The sequence below is a fragment of the Rattus norvegicus genome, chromosome Y (assembly GCF_021556685.1).
Source record: "Rattus norvegicus strain SHRSP/BbbUtx chromosome Y, alternate assembly SHRSP_T2T, whole genome shotgun sequence".
Classification (NCBI taxonomy): domain Eukaryota; kingdom Metazoa; phylum Chordata; class Mammalia; order Rodentia; family Muridae; genus Rattus; species Rattus norvegicus.
The window spans coordinates 71,358,701-71,383,572 of NC_141555.1; the positions used below are offsets into that span (position 1 = coordinate 71,358,701).

The 24,872-nt window shown below is 37.8% G+C and overlaps 1 long non-coding RNA gene across 2 annotated transcripts in view; it reads left to right on the forward strand.

The window, feature by feature from the left end:
- LOC147998095 (uncharacterized) overlaps positions 1-7,952 on the forward strand; it is a 121,543-nt gene extending 113,591 nt beyond the window's left edge. The window contains exon 9 of one of the 2 annotated variants that reach the window (XR_015647327.1): positions 4,919-7,952. This is a non-coding gene — a long non-coding RNA (uncharacterized LOC147998095). The remainder of the gene's footprint in view (positions 1-4,918) is intronic. The other variant, XR_015647328.1, reaches the window with a different exon arrangement.
- The last annotated feature ends 16,920 nt before the right edge of the window (positions 7,953-24,872 follow it).

Consider the following 24,872-nt stretch of genomic DNA (forward strand, 5'->3'; position numbering starts at 1 on the left):
AATAAACAGTGATGTCGACAGACTAAGAGAAGTCATGAGCCAAATGGACTTAACAGATATTTATAGAACATTCTATCCTAAAGCAAAAGGATATACCTTCTTCTCAGCTCCTCATGGTACTTTCTCCAAAATTAACCATATAATTGGTCAAAAAACGGGCCTCAACAGGTACAGAAAGATAGAAATAATCCCATGCGTGCTATCGGACCACCACGGCCTAAAACTGGTCTTCAATAACAATAAGGGAAGAATGCACACATATACGTGGAAATTGAACAATGCTCTACTCAATGATAACCTGGTCAAGGAAGAAATAAAGAAAGAAATTAAAACTTTTTAGAATTTAATGAAAATGAAGGTACAACATATCCAAACTTATGGGACACAATGAAAGCTGTGCTTAGAGGAAAACTCATAGCGCTGAGTGCCTGCAGAAAGAAACAGGAAAGAGCATATGTCGGCAGCTTGACAGCACACCTAAAAGCTCTAGAACAAAAAGAAGCAAATACACCCAGGAGGAGTAGAAGGCAGTAAATAATCAAACTCAGAGCTGAAATCAACCAAGTAGAAACAAAAAGGACCATAGAAAGAATCAACAGAAGCAAAAGTTGGTTCTTTGAGAAAATCAACAAGATAGATAAATCCTTAGCCAGACTGAGGAGAGGACACAGAGAGTGCGTCCAAATTAACAAAATCAGAAACGAAAAGGGAGACATAACTACAGATTCAGGGGACATTCAAAAAATCATCAGATCTTACTATAAAAACCTATATTCAAAAAAACTTGAAAATCTTCAGGAAATGGACAATTTCCTAGACAGATACCAGGTATCGAAGTTAAATCAGGAACAGATAAACCAGTTAAACAAACCCATAACTCCTAAGGAAGTAGAAGCAGTCATTAAAGGTCTCCCAACCAAAAAGAGCCCAGGTCCAGACGGGTTTAGTGCAGAATTCTATCAAACCTTCATAGAAGACCTCATACCAATATTATCCAAACTATTACACAAATTAAAACAGATGGATCACTACCGAATACCTTCTACGAAGCCACAATTACTCTTATAGCTAAACCACACAAAGACACAACAAAGAAAGAGAACTTCAGACCAATTTCCCTTATGAATATCGAAGCAAAAATACTCAACAAAATTCTGGCAAACCGAATCCAAGAGCACTTCAGAACAATCATCTACCATGACCAAGTAGGCTTCATCCCAGGCATGCAGGGATGGTTTAATATACGGAAAACCATCAATGTCATCCATTATATAAACAAACTGAAAAAACAGAACCACATGATCATTTCATTAGATGCTGAGAAAACATTTAACAAAATTCAACACCCCTTCATGATAAAAGTCCTGGAAAGAATAGGAATTCAAGGCCCATACCTAAACATAGTAAAAGCCATATACAGCAAACCAGTTGCTAACATTAAACTAAGTGGAGAGAAACTTGAAGCAATCCCACTAAAATCAGAGACTAGACAAGGCTGCCCACTCTCTCCCTACTTATTCAATATAGTTCTTGAAGTTCTAGCCAGAGCAATCAGACAACAAAAGGAGATCAAGGGGATACAGATCGGAAAAGAAGAGGTCAAAATATGACTATTTGCAGATGATATGATAGTATATTTAAGTGATCCCAAAAGTTCCACCAGAGAACTACTAAAGCTGATAAACTACTTCAGCAAAGTGGCTGGGTATAAAATTAACTCAAATAAATCAGTTGCCCTCCTCTATACAAAAGAGAAAGAAGCCGAGAAAGAAATTAGGGAAATGACACTCTTCATAATAGACCCAAATATTATAAAGTACCTCGGTGTGACTTTAACCAAGGAAGTAAAAGATCTGTACAATAAAAACTTCAAGACACTGAGGAAAGAAATTGAAGAAGACCTCAGAAGATGGAAAGATCTCCCATGCTCATGGATTGGCAGGATTAATATAGTAAAAATGGCCATTTTACCAAAAGCAATCTACAGATTCAATGCAATCCCCATCAAAATACCAATCCAATTCTTCAAAGAGTTAGACAGAACAATTTGCAAATTCATCTGGAATAACAAAAAACCCAGGATAGCTAAAGCTATCCTCAACAATAAAAGGACTTCAGGGGGAATCACTATCCCTGAACTCAAGCAGTATTACAGAGCAATAGGGATAAAAACTGCATGGTATTGGTGCAGAGACAGACAGATAGACCAATGGAATAGAATTGAAGACCCAGAAATTAACCCACACACCTATGGTCACTTGATTTTTGACAAAGGAGCCAAAACCATCCAATGGAAAAAAGATAGCATTTTCAGCAAATGGTGCTGGTTCAACTGGAGTTCAACATGTAGAAGAATGCAGATCTATCCATCCTTATCACCCTGTACAAAGCTAAAGTCCAAGTGTATCTAGGACCTCCACATCAAACCAGACACATTCAAACTAATAGAAGAAAAACTAGGGAAGCATCTGGAACACATGGGCACTGGAAAAAATTTTCTGAACAAAACACCAATGGCTTACGCTCTAAGATCAAGAATCGACAAATGGGATCTCATAAAACTGCAAAGCTTCTGTAAGGCAAAGGACACTGTGGTTAGGACAAAACGGCAACCAACAGATTAGGAAAAGATCTTTACCAATCCTACAACAGATAGAGGCCTTATATCCAAAATATACAAAGAACTCAAGAAGTTAGACCGCAGGGAGACAAATAACCCTATTAAAAATGGGGTTCAGTGCTAAACAAAGAATTCACATCTGAGGAATGCCGAATGGCTGAGAAACACCTAAAGAAATGTTCAACATCTTTAGTCATAAGGGAAATGCAAATCAAAACAACCCTGAGATTTCACCTCACACCAGTGAGAATGGCTAAGATCAAAAACTCAGGTGACAGCAGATGCTGGCGAGGATGTGGAGAAAGAGGAACACTCCTCCATTGTTGGTGGGATTGCAGACTGGTAAAACCATTCTGGAAATCAGTCTGGAGGTTCCTCAGAAAATTGGACATTGAACTGCCTGAGGATCCTGCTATACCTCTCTTGGGCATATACCCAGAAGATGCCTCAACATATAAAAGAGACACGTGCTCCACTATGTTCATTGCAGCCTTATTTATAATAGCCAGAAACTGGAGAGAACCCAGATGCCCTTCAACAGAGGAATGGATACAGAAAATGTGGTACATCTACACAAGGGAATATTACTCTGCTATCAAAAACAACGAGATTATTAAATTCGTAGGCAAATGGTTGGAACTGGAAAATATCATCCTGAGTGAGCTAACCCAATCACAGAAAGACATACATAGTATGCACTCATTGATAATTGGATATTAGCTCAAATGCTTTAATTACCCTAGATCCATAGAACAAACGAAACTCAAGATGATCAAAATGTGAATGCTTCACTCCTTCTTTAAATGAGGAAAAAGAATACCCTTGGCAGGGAAGGGAGAGGCAAAGATTAAAACAGAGACTGAAGGAACACCCATTCAGAGCCTGCCCCACAGGTGGCCCATACATATACAGCCACCCAATTAGACAAGATGGATGAAGCAAAGAAGTGCAGACCGACAGGACCTGGATGTAGATCGCTCCTGAGAGACACAGCCAGAATACAGCAAATAGAGAGGCGAATGCCAGCAGCAAACCACTGAACTGAGTATAGGTCCCCCGTTGAAGGAATCAGAGAAAGAACTAGAAGAGCTTGAAGGGGCTCGAGACCCCATATGTTCAACAATGTCAAGCAACCAGAGCTTCCAGGGACTAAGCCACTACCTAAAGACTATACATGGACTGACTCTGGACTCTGACCTCATAGGTAGCAATGAATATCCTAGTAAGAGCACCAGTGGAAGGGGAAGCCCTGGGTCCTGCTAAGACTGAACCCCTAGTGAACTAGACTATGGGGGGGAGACAGCAATGTGGGGAGGGTTGGGAGGGGAACACCCATAAGGAAGGGGTGGGGGAGGGGGATGTTTGCCCGGAAACCGGGAAACGGAATAACACTCGAAATGTATATAAGAAATACTCAAGTTAATAAAAAAAATCAAAAAAAGAAGTAATTTGACATATATATACATATATATTTATATGTGTATGTATATGTGTATATATATATATGTGTATATATTTATGTACATGTGTGTATATATATGTATATGTGTGTGTGTGTGTGTGTGTGTGTGTGTGTGTGTGTGTGTGTTAAATGAGACTTGTATATCTGGTATTTTAAGAAAGCTTACCTGATTGAAGATTATATTTAATGTCAGCTTGAATCTGTTCACAAGGATTTTATTGAGAATATGTGTGTATTGGTATAAATTAGTCTGTAATACTCAGTTTTCCTCTCTTTCTGTCAGTTGTCTGCAATTTTTTCTCCCTCTCTTTGTACCTTTCTGTTTACCTCATTTTCCCCCTGCCTCACTCTTTCTCCCTTTTATTCTCTGTCAATTGTTGAATAATACCAGATTCAAAATAGAATTTTAATATATTTAATACATTTTTCTACTTTATGGAATCGTCTAAGAAACTTTCAATGCTCTTTAAATGTCTAATCAAATTTTTATACTGTATACATGTGGTTCTATTATATTTTAGGAGGGAGATATTAAATGCCCGACTCTGTGTCATTGTTCTGTATAGTGCTGTTTAAATAATGCATATTGAGCTGATTTAATATTGGTATATCCAATACATCCAGTAAATCATTAGTGGTTTAAAAAATATTCTAGATTTGGGACTGTTAATATAAAAAGTGTTTTCTCCACGTCTCCTCTCTTCTCTTTAATTTTGTTAATTCTACACTTTCATTAACTAACTTGGCCAGAGGTTAGGACAATCTTGTTAATACTTTCCACGAATGAACTCTTCCTTTCATTCATTACATTGTTGTCTTCATTTTATTGATTTCAGCCATGATGAGTTGGATATACATGTTATACCCCTTGCACAAGGCTCAAAGGCCACCCTGAAACAAGATGCAAAGAGACTGTAGGTGCCCAAAATGTGGGGGTGATCACAGAGAAATCGTGTCTTCTGGATACGCAGAAGGCTGACCTCATGACACACAGCAGTTGTGGTTCCCTGCACAGCCTCACGCCAGTCAACCGTCCAGAATGCAGTGTGAACGCCTGAAAGCCGTTACTCCTAACGGAAACACTGTGGACCGTTAGTGTCTTCTGTTGGAGGGTTGAACGAATATTTGTAAGGGTTTATCATAGTTATTAAACAGTACATTAATGTAGAAGATAACACAGGTAGGATTCAAATAGATCGATGCGTGTAAAATAAATGGAAAAAATATCATCAAAATGCATTGGTGGGAATTCTCAAAGAGTGAAATATATAAACTATATTCCTGAATATTATGTACATAGAAAATGTTTTATTATGTAGGGATGTTTCATAAAGTGACCTTAGTGAATTCTGTTAGTTACAACAGATCTGCCAATTCTGTGAGTTTAGTGAGATCACATTATATGATTTGACTTTAGTAAATTTAAAGTGGCTATTTTTAAATATAGTAAGTGTTTTTTCCACGTACACATTCAACAATGGGCTTCTATAATCATAATGTAATTATGATTAAAACAATGAATATCCAGAAAAAATTAATTGGGTACATATCTAAACAAAATATTCACAATTGAAAAAACTTAAATGACTAAGAATCTAATGCAAAATATATATCATCCTTATACATTACAGAAATGCAAATCAAAATTATTCTGACATTTTTTAATCCCTTTTAGAAACCTTAATAACATTGTTTAATAACATATGAGTCAACTTATCTTCACTGTGTTATGGAGAGAGGAGAACATTGCTATTCTCCTTGTGGGAACGCAAACTCCTACAGCAACTTTAGAAATCAGTATGATGTTTCTTCATGAATGTAGAAATGGATACACAAAAAGATATAACTCGAGGACATATATCCAAATGTTGATTAATTCTAGTATAGAGACCCTTGATAATTTGGAAATGTTCAAGTTGTTCTTTAACAAATGAATGCATAAGAAAAATATGGTGCCTTGACAGACTAGAAAAAGGAAAGCATGTGATTTTCAGGACAGTGAATGGATCTTGTGGAAGTCATCATAGATGACGTAACCCAGATCAAAAAGGAAAAATGGGATACTTATACACTTTAATCTGAATGTTAACTCAGCATCTGTGTATCTGTGTGATCAGTTAAGTGCCGGCTGTCCCCATTTTGGGAAGTACAAGTGTTTGTATGAATTGCTGAGGGACACTGTCAGGAAAAGGGATGTCAAATGTGAAGAGAGAGGGAAGAGGGCGACATGGAGAGAATATAGAGATGTACAGCTAAAAGTGAGAGAAATTTCAGGCATAGAATGGAAACCTAATGGAGTAGAAACACTTTTTTTTTAAAAATTTTTATCAAGGTTAATAACTATTTATTATAGGTACAGGGACAGAAGGTAAAATATTGATTTGGTTTATCTATGTAAATTTTCAATAATAAGTACATCTCAAAAATTATGGATTTCAGCTCTCAGTAAACCTGTAGTATAGATAATGACTGTACAGTCCTTACGGAGTGAGATGTGAATGTCTGTGTTGGAAACATAAATGTATTATATTATAAACATTATATGTATACAATAATCTATTTATTTGTTTACATTTCAAATGTCATTTCCCCAATTTGTCTTTCTTGAATCACCCAAGTCATTCTGATCCTCTTTCTTTCTAAGATGGTGCTCCCCCATCGACATGCCCACTTCCAGTTTAGTCTTCCATAATCCCCCTTCTCTGGGATATGACGTCTCCACAGGACCAATTGACTTCCTTCCCAGAGATGGAGGATGAGGCAGTTGTCTTCTCCATATGCTCTGCGATGTATGTAGCAGAAGCCGTGGACTGGCCCAAGTATACACTTGTTTGTGGTAAATTTCCTGAGCCTCTGAAGGGTAAACTTAATGGATAGTGTTGTTCTGTATATTGAGTTCCAATCCCCTTCAGATCCTTCAGGCAATCCCCTCACCATGCTTTTCTGGCTCTCAGAGTCTGTCAAATGGTTATCTGTATGTGAATCTGTCACTGTCAGGTGATGGCAGATACCCTCACAGGACAGACATATCAGGGTCTTATCTGCAGGCCCATCTTGACATCAGGAATAGTCTGAGGATTTGGAGTCTGTGGATGAAATTGTTCTTCTGGTCGGGTGGTCTCTGTATTCCCTTTCCTTCAGTCTCTTCTCCTTTTCTGTCTTTGCATTTTTTTAGACTTTGGACATTTATAGGTTAAAGATTTTGAACTGTGTGGGCATCACCTGCTCTCCACAGGTGGGAACGTCTAGCTACAGGAGGCAGACTCATGTGGTTCTTTCTCTTTGCTGCTTAGTATTTCAACTACCATCATCCCAATAAATTTATGGGACCCTTTTGCATCCCTGGCATCTGTGACTTTCCTGGGGATACCCAAGTTCACAACCCACCACTGATGCTTATTGATATTTATTCCAATGTTCCTCTATATTTCTCTCTTTTCTCTTTATATTGTTTTCTCTTTATATTGTTGAATTGAGTATGTGTTATTTGTCTACTTTTCATCTGTGATCTTTCATCTTTGAAACTATGTATGTATGTAGGTATGTGTCTAGTTATCTATCTATCTATCTATCTATCTATCTATCTATCGCTCTGATCTATAACATATAGCAATCCATTTGTTATATTTTCTACCTTACGTAGGTCTAGTGTCCTAAAAATTATATCACATGCTTGAAAAACTAATTACACATGTCACATGCTAAAACATATATATAGTTACATTACTGAATTAAATCTTTGTGTTTTTATGAAATAGATGTGGAAATTTGATAGTATAATAATTAACTACCTACATTGAATCTATTTTCTGAACTGTGATTTTAAAATGAATCAAAATAAATAAAGCAGTTTTAAAATTCTTGAGTACTAATGTATTTAGCAATAAAGTTTCATAAAATTAGAAAATAGACTGCAAGACCGGATAAACAGTTCTCTGCACCCAAATCCCGTGGGAGGGAGAGCTAAACCCTCAGAGAGGCAGACACGCCTGGGAAACCAGAAGAGACTGCCCTCTGCATACACATCTCGGACGCCAGAGGAAAACACCAAATGCCATCTGGAACCCTGGTGCACTGAAGCTCCCAGAAACGGCGGCACAAATCTTCCTGGTTGCTGCTGCCACGGAGAGCTCTTGGGCAGCACTCCGCGAGCAAACTTGAGCCTCGGGACCACAGGTAAGACCAACTTTTCTGCTGCAAGTGACCTGTCTGGTGAACTCAAGACACAGGCCCACAGGAACAGCTGAAGAACTGTAGAGAGGGAAAACTACACGCCTGAAAGCAGAACACTCTGTTGCCATAACAGGCTGAAAGAAAACAGGAAAACAGGTCTACAGCACTCCTGACACACAGGCTTATAGGGCAGTCTAGCCACTGTCAGAAATACCAGAACAAAGTAACACTAGAGAAAATCTGATGGTGAGAGGCAAGCGCAGGAACCCAAGCAACAGAAACCAAGACTACATGGCACCATCGGAGACCAATTCTCCCACCAAAACAAACATGGAATATCCAAACACACCAGAAAAGCAAGATCTAGTTTCAAAATCATATTTGTTCATGATGCTGGAGGACTTCAAGAAAGATGTGAAGAACTCCCTTAGAGAACAAGTAGAAGCCTACAGAGAGGAATCACAATAATGCCTGAAAGAATTCCAGGAAAACAAAATTAAACAAGTAGAAGCCCATAGAGAAGAGTCACAGAAACCCCTGATAGAATTCCAGGAAATCATAAATTAACAAGTAGAAGCCCATAGAGAGGAGTCACTAAAATGCCTGAAAGAATTCCAAGAAAACACAATCAAACAGTTGAAGAAATTAAAAATGGAAATAGAAGCAATCAAGAAAGAACACATGGAAACAACCCTGGATATAGAAAACCAAAAGAAGTGACAAGGAGCTGTAGATACAAGCTTCACCAACAGAATACAAGAGATGGAAGAGAGAACCTCAGGAGCAGAAGATTCCATAGAAATGATTGACTCAACTGTCAAAGATAATGTAAAGCGGAAAAAGCTACTGGTCCAAAACATACAGGAAATCCAAGACTCAATGAGAAGATCAAACCTAAGGATAATAGGTATAGAAGAGAGTGAAGACTCCCAGCTCAAAGGACCAGTAAATATCTTCAACAAAATCATAGAAGAAAACTTCCCTAACCTAAAAAAAGAGATACCCATAGACATACAAGAAGCCTACAGAACTCCAAATAAATTGGACCAGAAAAGAAACACCTCCCGTCACATAATTGTCAAAACACCAAACGCACAAAATAAAGAAAGAATATTAAAAGCAGTAAGGGAAAAAGGTCAAGTAACATATAAAGGCAGGCCTATAAGAATCACACCAGACTTCTCGCCAGAAAATATGAAGGCCAGAAGATCCTGGACTGATGTCATACAGACCCTAAAAGAACACAAATGCCAGCCCAGGTTACTGTATCCTGCAAAACTCTCAATTAACATAGATAGAGAAACCAAGATATTCCATGACAAAACCAAATTTACACAATATATTTCTACAAATCCAGCACTACAAAGGATACTAAATGGTAAAGTCCAACATAAAGAGGCAAGCGATACCCTAGAAGAAGCAAGAAACTAATCGTCTTGGCAACAAAACAAAGAGAGTGAAAGGACACAAACATAACCTCACATCCAAATATGAATATAACGGGAAGCAATAATCACTATTACTTAATATTTCTCAACATCAATGGCCTCAACTCCCCAATAAAAAGAAATAGATTAACAAACTGGATACTCAACGAGGACCCTGAATTTTGCTGCCTACAGGAAACACACCTCAGAGACAAAGACAGACACTACCTCAAAGTGAAAGGCTGGAAAACAATTTTCCAAGCAAATGGTCGGAAGAAGCAAGCTGGAGTTGCCATTCTAATTTCAGATAAAATCAATTTTCAACTAAAAGTCATCAAAAAAGATAAGGAAGGAAACTTCATATTCATCAAAGGAAAAATCCACCAAGATGAACTCTCAATCCTAAATTGCTATGCCCCAAATACAAGGGCACGTACATACGTAAAAGAAACCTTACTAAAGCTCAAAACACACATTGCACCTCACATAATAATAGTGGGAGATTTCAACACCCCACTCTCATCAATGGACAGATCATGGAAAGAGAAATTAAACAGTGATGTCGACAGACTAAGAGAAGTCATGAGCTAAATGGACTTAACGGATATTTATAGAACATTCTATCCTAAAGCAAAAGGATATACCTTCTTCTCAGCTCCTCATGGTACTTTTTCCAAAATTGACCATTTAATTGGTCAAAAAACGGGCCTCAACAGGTACAGAAAGATAGAAATAATATGATGCGTGCTATCGGACCACCACGGCCTAAAACTGGTCTTCAATAACAATAAGGGAAGAATGCCCACATATACGTGGAAATTGAACAATGCTCTACTCAATGATAACCTGGTCAAGGAAGCAATAAAGAAAGAAATTAAAAACATTTTAGAATTTAATGAAAATGAAGATACAACATAACCAAACTTATGGGACACAATGAAAGCTGTGCTAAGAGGAAAACTCATAGCGCTGAGTGCCTGCAGAAAGAAACAGGAAAGAGCATATGTCAGCAGCTTGACAGCACACCTAAAAGCTCTAGAACAAAAAGAAGCAAATACACCCAGGAGGAGTAGAAGGCAGGAAATAATCAAACTCAAGAGCTGAAATCAACCAAGTAGAAACAAAAAGGACCATAGAAAGAATCAACAGAACCAAAAGTTGGTTCTTTGAGAAAATCAACAAGATAGATAAACCCTTAGCCAGACTAAAGAGAGGACACAGAGAGTGTGTCCAAATTAATAAAATCAGAAATGAAAAGGAAGACATAACTACAGATTCAGAGGAAATTAAAAAAATCATCAGATCCTACTATAAAAGCCTATATTCAACAAAACTTGAAAATCTGCAGGAAATGAACAATTTCCTAGACAGATACCAGGTATGGAAGTTAAATCAGGAACAGATAAACCAGTTAAACAACCCCATAACTCCTAAGGAAATAGAAGCTGTCATTAAAGGTCTCCCAACCAAAAAGTGCCCAGGTCCAGACAGGTTTAGTGCAGAATTCTATCAGACCTTCATAGAAGACCTCATACCAATATTCTCCAAACTATTCCACAAAATTGAAACAGATGGAGCACTACCGAATTCCTTCTATGAAGCCACAATTACTCTTACACCTAAACCACACAAAGACCCAACATAGAAAGAGAACTTCAGACCAATTTCCCTTATGAATATCGACGCAAAAATACTCAATAAAATTCTGGCAAACCGAATCCAAGAGCACATCAAAACAATCATCCACCATGATCAAGTAGGCTTCATCCCAGGCATGCAGGGATGGTTTAATATATGGAAAACAATTAACGTGATCCATTATATAAACAAATTGAAAGAACAAAACCACATGATCATTTCATTAGATGCTGAGAAAGCATTTGACAAAATTCAACACCCCTTCATGATAAAAGTCCTGGAAAGAATAGGAATGCAAGGCCTATACCTAATCATAGTAAAAGCCATATACAGCAAACCAGTTGCTAATATTAAACTAAGTGGAGAGAAACTTGAAGCAATCCCACTAAAATCAGGGACTAGACAAGGCTGCCCACTCTCTCCGTACTTATTCAATATAGTTCTTGAAGTTCTAGCCAGAGCAATCAGACAATAAAAGGAGGTTAAGGGGATACAGATTGGAAAAGAAGAAGTCAAAATATCACTATTTGCAGATGATATAATATTATATTTAAGTGATCCCAAAAGTTCCACCAGAGAACTACTAAAGCTGATAAACAAATTCAGCAAAGTGGCTGTGTATAAAATTAACTCATATAAATCAGTAGCCTTCCTCTACACAAAAGAGGAACAAGCCGAGAAAGAATTTAGGGAAACGACACCCTTCATAATAGACCAAAATAATATAAAGTACCCTGGTGTGGCTTTAACCAAGCAATTAAAAGATCTGTACAATAAAAACTTCAAGACACTGAAGAAAGAAATTGAAGAAGACCTTAGATGCTGGAAAGATCTCCCATGCTCATGGATTGACAGGATCAATATAGTAAAAATGGCCATTTTACCAAAAGCGATCTACAGATTCAATGCAATCCCTATCAAAATACCAATCCAATTCTTCAAAGAGTTAGACAGAACAATTTGCAAATTCATCTGGAATAACAAAAAACCCAGGATAGCTAAAGCTATCCTCAACAATAAAAGGACTTCAGGGGGAATCACTATCCCTGAACTCAAGTAGTATTACAGAGCAATAGTGATAAAAACTGCATGGTATTGGTACAGAGACAGACAGATAGACCAATGGAATAGAATTGAAGTCCCAGAGATGAACCCACACACCTATGGTCACTTGATTTTTGACAAAGGATCCAAAACCATCCAATGGAAAAAAGACAGCATATTCAGCAACTGGTGATGGTCAACATATAGAATGATGCAGATCTATCCATGCTTATCACCCTGTACAAAGCTTAAGTCCAAGTGGATCAAGGACCTCCACATCAAACCAGACACACTCAAAATAATAGAAGAAAAACTAGGTAAGCATCTGGAACACATGGGCACTGGAAAAAATTTCCTGAACAAAACACCAATGGCTTATGCTCTAAGATCAAGAATCAACTAATGGCATCTCATAAAACTGCAAAGCTTCTCTAAGGAAAAGGACACTGTGGTTAGGACAAAACGGCAACCAACAGATTGGGAAAAGATCTTTACCAATCCTACAACAGATAGAGGCCTTATATCCAAAATATACCAAAAACTCAAGAAGTTAGACCGCAGGGAGACAAATAACCCTATTAAAAAACGGGGTTCAGAGCTAAACAAAGAATTCACATCTGAGGAATGCCGAATGGCTGAGAAACACCTAAAGAAATGTTCAACATCTTTAGTCATAAGGGAAATGCAAATCAAAACAACCCTGAGATTTCACCTCACACCAGTGAGAATGGCTAAGATCAAAAACTCAGGTGACAGCAGATGCTGGCGAGGATGTGGAGAAAGAGGAACACTCCTCCATTGTTGGTGGGATTGCAGACTGGCACAACCATTCTGGAAATCAATCTGGAGGTTCCTCAGAAAATTGGACATTGAACTGCCTGAGGATCCAGCTATACCTCTTTTGGGCATATACCCAAAAGATGCCCCAACATATAAAAAAGACATGTGCTCCACTATGTTCATCGCAGCCTTATTTATAATAGCCAGAAGCTAGAAAGAACCCAGATACCCTTCAACAGAGGAATGGATACAGAAAATGTGGCTCATGTACACAATGGAATACTACTCAGCTATCAAAAGAATGACTTTATGAAATTCGTAGGCAAATGTTCGGAACTGGACATATCATCCTGAGTGAGGTAACCCAATCACAGAAAAACACACATGGTATGCACTCATTGATAAGTGGCTATTAGACCAAATGCTTGAATTACCCTAGATCCCTAGAACAAACGAAACTCAAGACGGATGATCAAAATTTGAATGTTTCATGCCTTCTTTAAAAGGGGAACAAGAATACCCTTTGCAGGGAAGAGAGAGGCAAGGATTAAAACAGAGATGAAGTAACACCCATTCAGAGCCTGCCCCACATGTGACCCATACATATACAGCCACCCAATTAGAAAAGATGGATGAAGCAAAGAAGTGCAGACTGACAGGACCTGGATGTAGATCGCTCCTGAGAGACACAGCCAGAATACAGCAAATACAGAGGCGAATGCCAGCAGCAAACCACTGAACTGAGTATAGAACCCCCGTTGAAGGAATCAGAGAAAGAACTGGAAGGGCTTGAAGGGGCTCGAGACCCCATATGTACAACAATGCCAAGCAACCAGAGCTTCCAGGGACTAAGCCACTACCTAAAGACTATACATGGACTGACCCTGGACTCTGACCCCATAGGTAGCAATGAACATCTCAGTAAGAGCACCAGTGGAAGGGGAAGCCCTGGGTCCTGCTAAGACTGAACCCCCATTGAACTAGACTGTTGGGGGGAGGGCAGAAATGGGGGGAGGGTTAGGAGGGGAATACATAAGGAAGGGGAGGGGGAGGGAGGAGGGGGATTTTTGCCCGGAAACCGGGAAAGGGAATAACACTCGAAATGTATATAAGAAATACTCAAGTTAATAAAAAAAAAGGCAACAGAGTGCATTTGCCTGTTACATATTTATATGTATATACATGTATATATACACATACAAACAAATATATATATATACATATACATACATATATATGTTTAATTGTGTCAATATTCACATATATGCATATACACATACACATATATATAAAGATATATAAATATGTCCTTATGTACACATACATATATAGACATATATAGACATATACATACAAATATACCTACATGCATTTTCAAAGTAAAAACCTTGCTTTTAAAGGAATTATCCTAGGCATGATGTATATGGTTTAGCCAAATAAGAGAAAAATGATGTTATTGCTAAATGGCTCTGTCTGAGTACTCCTTTTTGCTTGTTTAACATGATGATGGTTCTACCAATCTAACTTCTATGTACTTGGGAATTGAAATGATGTCCTTTGCTTCTCTACTTCACTCATACACTCACTCCAAAAATAAGTGATTCCTTATTATGTTTCCAGTACATGTCTAGGGAATAGACTTATAAAAATAAATTTGTAGTTTCTGCTTTCTTATATATTTGGTTGTGAGCCTAGCCTTTAACGGCTGAGCCATCTCTCCAGCCCAGTTTCTGCTTTCTTTCAAGGGATTCACCATCTAGTGAGGATACAATCAAATACATTATTTATTAAGTATATAATCTGCACAAATTTTTTTCTTCCTATTATATCATTTTTCTCCTCCAAAAATTCATTTAGTTATAAGTACATTTCTTTTTTATAAATACAAGAAACAACAGTGTGAAAAAGTCCTCTTTAAAATAAGATATAATGGAGTTATAATTCAAGTTCACATAATATATTGCTCCAAGTCATTTTTAAAAATGTATTATACTTGCTGTCTTGAGTCACCAAGTTCAATAATTTGTACCTATTTGTTAGTAAAATATAAAACATAATAAAATCTAAGGGAAATATAATAATAAGATGCAATTACAAATTGTTTTTCCACTCACATATTCCGTACTATATCTCTACATTTAACATAGAACTAGAGGGGTGGAGATTTAGCTCAGTGGAAGCATGCTTGCCTAGCAAGCACAAGGCCCTGGGTTTGGTTCTCAGTTCCAGAAAAAAAAACATAGAACTAGAAAAAAATTAAAACCTCTACCACAACTTCCCACCACCGTGGGATCATGGTTTGGAATGGAGTTTTATAAATGAAAAGTGAAAAAAAATGAAACTATGTGACCCTGCTAGTAGATGCTTGAAAAAAAATGTACATTTTGGTTGAGGTTCTACAATATAAACCTGACTTATCCCTACAACTAGATGGTGTGTGCTTTTGGCCAAACAGAACAGGAAAATTAACAGATGAGCTCCATGTCTTATACACATTATATTGTAAATTTGCTTGAAATCGTAGTTTTGATAATTATCATCTTTAACCAAAGGCATTGTCAGGCTTACATATTCAAAAGTACCTTGTTGTCACCTTTTTTTTAACTAATTGTATTTTATTTCATACAAGAGTAAGAAAAAGTAACTGCTATTGAGGTGATTTTAAGGGTTTGCAGTATCATTACAGCTTATAGGTTGTGTTTTTAAACTTTTTATATTGGAAACATGGTCTAAGGACCTACACTGTCTTGATTTTTCTCCTCTGATCACATATTGGATTACCCATGTCTACATTAGCGGCAATAGCTGTAAATGATTGCAATAGTCTCTATGCCTCTGAGGAGAAAATGATGAACAGGATTACTCAGCTACAGTAACATATTTGTAGCAGCAGAAAAACTTTCAAACATCTTACACTTTTCCAAGGGAAATCTGGATATACAGATTGTGACAAACAAATAAAGCAGCAGCAACAACGTTTGTGCATCTTGAGTCTCTGCTGATCACCAATTCCCTGAGAGAAGCACAGCATAGAACTTCTCTCTGTCCAGGCTACTGACATAAGCCTGGCTGTTCTACTAGATTGTGCCACTGCTCCTGTTTCCTGTTTGTTATGACAACTCTACAGAACTGAACTCCTAGTGTATTCGTGAAATGTCTGCTAATGGAACAAGCTGCCTCTGCTAACCTGTGAACTGAAATTCTGCTTTCCAGACAACACAGATGGGAGTTGCTACAATGAACCTTTTTAAACAGGGCCACCACCCCCACCCCCAATGCCCTTTCTTTTACCTCGTGTGGGTGGAGGGCTACAGGGAGGTTAAAGCTTTTAAGAGTCATCAACAAACATAGATATTTGGAAAAATAAAGTTTTAGTTTGTAGAGTTATCAGCTGTGGGTTGTCCTTGGGGTGTAATATCACACAGGCATTTGACATATGCTGCATGGAAGGACACTGAGGATGCAAAGTTAACATCGAAAAGACAGGTATTTACTTGTCCTGCATATATCAGTGTATATAAAGTTTTTATCAACACTGGTAAGAAGCAGGAGGTTAGAGGTCTGGGAGGAGAGAGAAGGAAGATGGTTGCTATGTGTAAATTGAATGGCATCAAAGCTCCATAAATTCGAGAGATCTGGGTCATAGTGTGAGTGACAGGCGCACACCAGAGATGCTGAGCACTATACCAAAAATGGTAAAGTGCTAAGTTTTGTGCTGTATATATTTTGATACCAAACCAAAGGAAAAAAAAAACAAATAAAGAACCATGAGTGTGTATAAAGATCTGCTGGAAGAAATTTGAGGCTCTCAATATTCAACACTAAATAAATAATGTAAAATAAATGATGACCCACTCACTCATGGAGATGGCCACCAAGTAATATTGGCAATAGTATTGGGAAACAGCATTGAATTCCATGGCAATTGTTCATTGCACAATATGTGGAAAATAATTGGATGCTTTTTTTTCAGTGCGAACCAAGCTCTGGTTACTTGTGTCCATGCATTTGTGTGAACATTCAGCTTCACTGAACATTGTTTTCCTGCTGCAAGGAAAGCACGGACCACAGTGAATCATAATGAGCTGTTGTCCAGTGAATGAAGAAGGAAGTGAGGGACTAAATACCAATCAAAGAACACACATGGAGGCATCCATGGATTCAGCCTCATATATAGCAGAGGATGGCATTGCACGGCATCAATAGGATGAAAGGCCTTGGTCCTATGAAGTCTGGTTTCCCTGGTGTAGGGAAGGCCAGAGTGTTGAGGTGTGAGTGGGCAGGCAGGGTTGGTAGCAAACTCACAGAAGCAGGGGAGGGTGGATGGGAGAGATGGGAGCCAGGAAAGGGTATAACATTTGAAATGTAAATCCATAAAATATCCAATTAAAAAAGAAGGAAATGAGTGAGGAAGGAACAGGAGGCTTACCTCAAAGGAATGAGAGAGATTCTAGATGCTGGTTTAAGTTAAAAGATTCAAGAATCATCATCATGTATGAAAGGCAAGGGTCAGCAGACTATACCATTTCATGTTTTTAAATAAAAGTAATTGAAATAATAGTTCCATTTTCTTATATAAACACACAAAATCATTGGAAAGAAAAATAGACAGCTGGTTTTATTGGTTTTATTGGTGAAAGAATCATTGGCATATCTTCCAACACAGCTTAAACCACTGTCCAAAAGATTTTTATGGGATAAGACAGCAATAGAGAGTATTGGGTCAGTGTTGGGATACAGGTATCTTCCATGTAGTTTCAGTCACATACAAACATCCTTTTAAACTGTGAAAATATAAAATTATTAAATGATTGAATGCAATCCTAAGAATATAATTCCTTACATAAAGCAGTACTGTCTGTGTATATGACTTTCACACTTAGAATAATATTAGGAGATGAATTCATTTAAAAATTGTTAAAAGTGCTGTGGTATAGTGGTGGAATACAGCATCTACAGTCTTACTGTCTGGGATGGAATCCTGGCTCTCCATTATCTAATCTTAAATCAAATAAGAATGTAAAGAGACACATGGCTCTAAGAAAACACTCACTATAAAATATAAAATGCCCTTATACATTCAAAAGAATACTATAAATATATTAGATCTTCTAACAGGACATAAGGATGATCATTTTAGACTGGGTTCATATTGCCATACAACATATTTTATTTAAAATTTAAAGCTCACATGTGTGAAGTTTGGTTTAGTCAGAACTGTTTTTCAGGCAGTACCTGACTTACCACTTTAATTCTAGTTGACTGATTTTTATTGCCACTTTTTCAGTTGTTAAATTTTTGTCTGCTCTGTGATAGCAACAACTATATGTGTGGGTGTGTATTTGTCAAATATGAAGAGTCAGAATAAATCTAATGTGTCATGGTGAATGGAATTGCAACAATAGCTAACGTTTACAGGACATAATTTGATACTAAGTACAGGCAAAAAAGAAACACTGTAGTACATATATTTTTGCAAAATTTGTTTGTAAATATTTTGAGATAAAAATGTAATACCATTTTATTTGAGAAAATGAGAATAACCAATTGCTAAAATGCCAGAAAATATAAGATACTTATTCTGAATTGCAAGGGAATGCAAAATCAAAATTAACAAGAGTAATTTGATGGGATGGCTATTGTGTATGCAATATTTCTATGTCACAGAATTATACCCTTGCATTAGTAATCCTTGGTACATTAAAAAGCAAAACGACCAAACTGTATTTTATTTCTTGGAGGACAGTTAAAAAAGAACCCAAAAGCTACCCTTTTAAATTATTTTAAAACATATTTTTGCATTAGATAAATATCTCCTTTAATAAGAGTAGAATGACTTTTTTCTAAAGTACTTTTGCTAACTTGAGACATTCAAAAATGAAATTTGCTTTCTTTTTCCAAATCCAATACCAACGTACATGAAGAAAGGCCATCAGTAGTGAGAAAGATAATTGCTGCAGTTCTTCAATAATCATTTCCTTTGGTAAGTGAAATTTTACCCAAGTGTTTGAGAATTAATCTGACTATTGTCATTTCCATCAGTAGATGGAAAAGAAACCATGATACAAACAAATGGAATTCACTGCTAAAGTAAAATCTCATTAAAGTAAAACCATATCTGCAAGGTATAGGATCTTTACCAAGCAATTCCAATTGACATTCTTACACAAATTATTTTTATAATAAATGTAGTAAACAAAATACTCCCATACAAAGAGTGATATCTTTGGAGTTAAGTTCACATTAAATTCAAACTTTCTCTCTAGATATAGAGTCTTATTAATTAATTAATCTATTAATATTTTCTAAGGAATAAAAGAGAATATGGATTGTGTTGGGTAGCAGGCCACAATCAGAAGCATCAACCTCTTTGTGGTAATCAAATAGATATGTATTTCATTTCTGCCATGAATGTTTAAACACGATTCTGCCCTTATAATATTCCCATTTTCTTGGTTTGTTTCCGGATATCACAGATCCCATAAGGCTTGAATTAAAAAGCATTCACTATGTCATGATAATAAACTTAGTCTTAGAAATTCCCTATTTGTTTCTACCTCTGAATAAGGAAGTTTGAATCAGATCAATCAACTTGAGTCCACAGAGATGTCATCCTTCTCTAATTAGGATTTGCACACTTTTGTCCATAATACTGTGTCTTAGCCAGAGTTTCTATTGCTATTATGAAATATCATGACCAAAATGAAAAAAAAAGAAAGTTGGGGAAGAAAGTCTTTATTTTAGTTTACATTTTCTTTTTTTTTATATTTTATTTATTATAATTTTACAATCCAGATTTCATCCCTCTCCCAGCCCATACTCTGACTGTTCTACATCCCTTACCTACTCCCCTCATGCCCATCTGAATGAAGCCAACTGCCACTCTACCCCAGTCACCCATACCTCTCCACACCCTGGGGACTCAAGTCTCTTGATGGTTAAGTGCATCTTCTCTTGTTGCGTCCAGAACCAGCACTCCAGTCTTAGAGGCCTCATATTAGCTGGTGCATGATGCCCCATTGATGGCTCAGTGTCTGAAAAAAACACTGGGGTCCAGGTTACTTAGCGCTGCTGGTCCTCCTGCAGGGTTGCTCCACTCCTCAGCTTCCTCCAGCTTTTCCCTAGTTCAACCACAGGGCCTCACAGCTTCTGTTCATTGACTTCGTGTAATTGTCTGCATCTGACTCTTTCAGCTGCTTGTTGGGTCTGTCAGAAGGCAGTCATATCATGTCCGTTTTGTGAACATGACAAGGCATGAGTAATAGTGTCAGGCCTTGGGAGCCTCTACTTAATCTGATTCCCAGATATGGCTGGTCACTGGAATTCCTTTTACTAAGGCTCTTCTCTGGTTTTGTCCCTGAAGTTCTTTCAGAGAGGAACAAATATGGGTCAGAGTTTTGATTTGTAGATGGCCACCTTATCCCTCACTTGATGCTCTCTCTTCCTCTTGGAGGTTTCTCTACAAGTTCCCTCTACCCACTCCTGGACATTTAACTGAGTCCTGTTAGTCTCTGAGCTCTCAGGTCTCTGGAATATTCTAGAGCCACCCCCCACCTCCAACATTTTAGCTCCTGAGGTTGCCTGTTTCCATTCATTCTTCTGGCACTCAGGGCTTCAGTCCTTCTCCCCACCGATACCTGACCATGTTCCCCTCTTTCCCTTACTGTCTCCTTTCTCACCCAGGTCCCTCACTCTACCGTCCTGTGTTTCATTTCTTCTCGCTCTCAAGTAAGATTGATATTCCTCAATTTGGCTGCTCAACTTGTTAAACTTTTATTTTGCCTTTTACAAAAAATTGGATATTTTTGTTTAATTTCAAATATTATTCACTTTCCCAATTTTCCCATCATAAGAGTCCTATCCCTTCCCCCACCAGTTCTTCTGTAAAGGTGTTCCCTTCACCAACCACTCCCTTTCCCAGCAGCCCCTGACATTCCCCTACATTGGGGGTTCCAGCTTTGGTAGGCCTAACAGCTTCTCCTCCCACTGACGTCCAACAAGGCCATTCCCTGCTACATATGCTGTTGGAGCCATAGTTCTGTCCATGTGGAGTCTTTGAATATTGTTTTAGTACCAGAAAGTTATGGGTCATTGTCACTGTTGTTCTTATGGGCTTGGTAATCCTTTCTCCAAATTTACTAACAAGAGGTTCGTTTGCATTCCACTGGTTTGCCAATAACTTTCACATTTGTAATTGGCATGCTCTACCTGGGTCTCTTAGGAAAGATCTATATCCGTTTCATGGCAACATGCACTTCTTAGCGTCATCAATCTTATGTAATTTTGTGGCAGATCTATCTATCTATCTATCTATCTATCTATCTATCTATCTATCTATCTATGTATTTGGTGGTTCCTACGTGCTTAGGGGGAATTTTAGGATGGATTCTGTGCAAATAGGTCAAAAATGTGGAATCAGCAAACGGCAATGCTAGTCAGACTCCGTCTGGTTTTTATGAGCCTATTGAATTGAGGTTTCTCTGGACATCAAGCCATTCCTCATCCTGCCCATCCTCCTGAGTCTTGTGTTTGGACTGAAGAAAGAATCATGGTAAAACCTCCAAAACCCTTAAGTCTGGCCCTGGGAACACAGGAAGGTAAATATTATAGAATTGATATCTAATGGCACTGGAGATTTGCATTCTAGAGTCCATGATGTTCTTGCTTTACTGATGTCTCATTATTTTTGGATGAAATAAGGATTTGGAAGTTTATCATTTGAATGAATTACACAATATTGACACTGTTATATTCACTCTATAGCTGGGCAGGCTTTTTTGCTAATTCATTGCATAAAATGGAATTGCAAAACTGAATTTTTGAGTACACATTCAGAAATGTATATATAAAGTCTCCTATAAGGAAAGTACAATAGGAAAATGAAATACAATATTCAATCAAATAAAGATCTGTAGGGAAAATCCTGGCCTTTGGGAAACAGAGAAAAACGAGGAAATTGAAGTGTATGTCACAGGAATGGGCCTGGGAATAGAATTCTTGTCCAGAATAATCTCCTCCACCTCATGTTCCTAGACCTTTTCTACCCATGCCAAGTGCCTGATTAACTTTGTCCATTCAGAGCATGAAACCATTAATGAAGGAAAAAAAGTCTCTAGCTTTAGAGAGATTGAGTACATAAAGGTTTCCCCTGAGTCACAGGAGACATACCAGGAAAGTGCACGCTCAAAACTGGTCAATGTAAGGAAATCTGTTCAGCAGGTAGGCCATGGCAGTTCTCAGTGACATCATCATTAGGCCTACCTGAAAAATCTCTTGTATCCTGGAGATTACTAGCTTCTTATGTGATGTCACACTGTTGTCGTAACTACAACTGCCTCTCCTATATTCCTTCAATACCTCTAGGGTCTACTAAATGGCCTCTAATTCAGAGTAAACATCAATTTGGGAGGGTGAACAAAGAGGATGAAGAGATCAGATATGGGGAGAATGAAGGAAGCTGGCCTTCTGTCTTGGTATAAAAAAAGGAAGACATACATGGTCCTTGGTACAACTCAGTGAGCACTTGGTAGGGATTTAGTGGGACCTGAGCCTCACACCTATGGAAATTAGGAACTGGGAGCCTCTCAGAGGCATCTGGACTTCCTTGTTCTTATGGTTCCTGGAAATCAGAGAGTTTATATCATTAATTTCTTTATTCCAAAAGCCAAGTGTTGGTAAAGACGCTGTTATTTTCCTGAGAGCTCATGGCCTTTACTCTTTTTGACAAGAAGAAAAAGGTCCTAAGGAAAAAGGGAGAGACAGGTACTGTGTCCCTAGCTCAGAGTAAACTCCTTGTTTTGGATATCTATAGTGCAGTCTGGGAAGCAGCAGTGCTATTAGTTGAGACTTCGTCATCTCAGTCTTTCCACTAATATTTCGACTGACTAGCACTTTACTTTTCTGAGTCAATAGGTAGGATTAGCTGTCAGATTTCTCTTCTTTTATTTCTTTCATTTTTTTATGTTTTAGCAATTTTTATTGCTTTTTTTAACTTGATATTTCTATATTTACATTTAATGTTATTTCGTTCCCCATTTTCCAGAACATACGATTCCTACCCATATCCTTCCCCTTCTTCTCTAACACCTCTGACTGCGCCTTCACATTCCCTTGTACTGGCCGACAAACTTAGAGAGGACCAAGAGCTTCTGCTTCCATTCCTGATGACAAGGCCATCCTCTGCCACATGCAGGTAGAGCCATAGCTCTGTCCGTGTACATTCATTGAACATTGGTCTAATTTTAGAAAGCTCTGGTTCATTGATATTGTTGTTCTTATGGGATTGAAACCTCCTTCAGCTCTTGTAATCCTTTCTCAAAATCTGCCAACAAGAGGTCTGTTTCAGTTCACTGTTTTGCCACTAGCATTCACATCTGTATTTGACATGATCTGCCTGTGTCTCTCAGGAAATATCTATATCCGGTTGCTGGCAGAATGCACTTTTTAGCTACATCAATCTTATCTAGTTTTGGTGGCTGATATATATATATATATATATATATATATATATATATATATATATATATATATATATACTTTTGGTGGCTCCTACAACTATGTGGTTAGGTGGAATGGTAACATGGATTCTGAGCAACTAGGTCAAGAATGTAGAGTTCAGAAATGACAATGTCAAATAGAATCCTTCCTGTTCTTATGAACGTATTGAAGTTGAGGTTTCACTGGTCCTCAAGCCTTTCTTCGCCCTGCCTATCCTCCAGTATCTTATGTTTCGCCTTCAGAGAGAATCATGGTAAAACATCTGACCCTCAAGGCTAGCAATGGGAACACAGGAAAGTAAATAGTATAGTACTGATATCAAATCGTACTAGAGAACTGAATTCTATAGTTAATTTGTCCTTTGCTTTGCTGAAAATGGAATTGGAAACAGAAATTTTGAATACACATACAGGAATATTAATAAAGTCTCTTAACAAGGAATGTACAATGAGAAAGTCAAATACAATATTCATTCAATTACGGTCTGTAGGCAAAACACTGGCCTATGGGAAATAGAGAAATCCTGGGATATTGAACTGTATGTCACAGGAATGAACCTGGGAATAAAATATTATCTAGAAGAATCTCCTCCACTCTATGTTCCGAAATCTTTTCTAGCCATGCTAAGCCCCTGACTAACTTTCTCCATTCAGAGCATGTAATCACTAATGAAGCAAAGAAAAGTCTCTAGCTTTAGAGATACATAGTATGTAAAGGTTTCCACTGGGTCACAGGAGACACTCCTGGAAAGGGCACCCTCAAATCTGGTCAATGTAAGGAAAGCTGTTCAACAATTAGGCCATGGCAGTCCTCAGTGACATCATCATTAGGCCCTCCCTGAAAAATCTCTTGTATCCTGGAGAGCCCGAGCTTCTTCTGTGATGTCACAAGTGTTGTTGTGACTGCAACTGACTCTCAGATATTCCTTCAGTACCTCAAGGTTTACTATTGGCCTCTAATTTCCTGAAAACTGCCATTTGGGAGGGAGAACACAGAGAATGAACTGATCAGACATGGGGTTTGGGAAGCTGGCCTTTTTTCTTGGTATAAAAATGAAGAAATATGTGGTCAATGGGAAAGCTCCTTGAGTCTTGGGCAGGGCTTGAGTAGGTTCAGTGAAGAGATAGCCTTGATCTGAGCCTTCCACATGTGGGAATCAGGTACTGGGAGCCTCTCAGAAACATCTGGACTTCCCTGCTTGTCATTTTTCTTGGAAGTCAGATAGTTTATA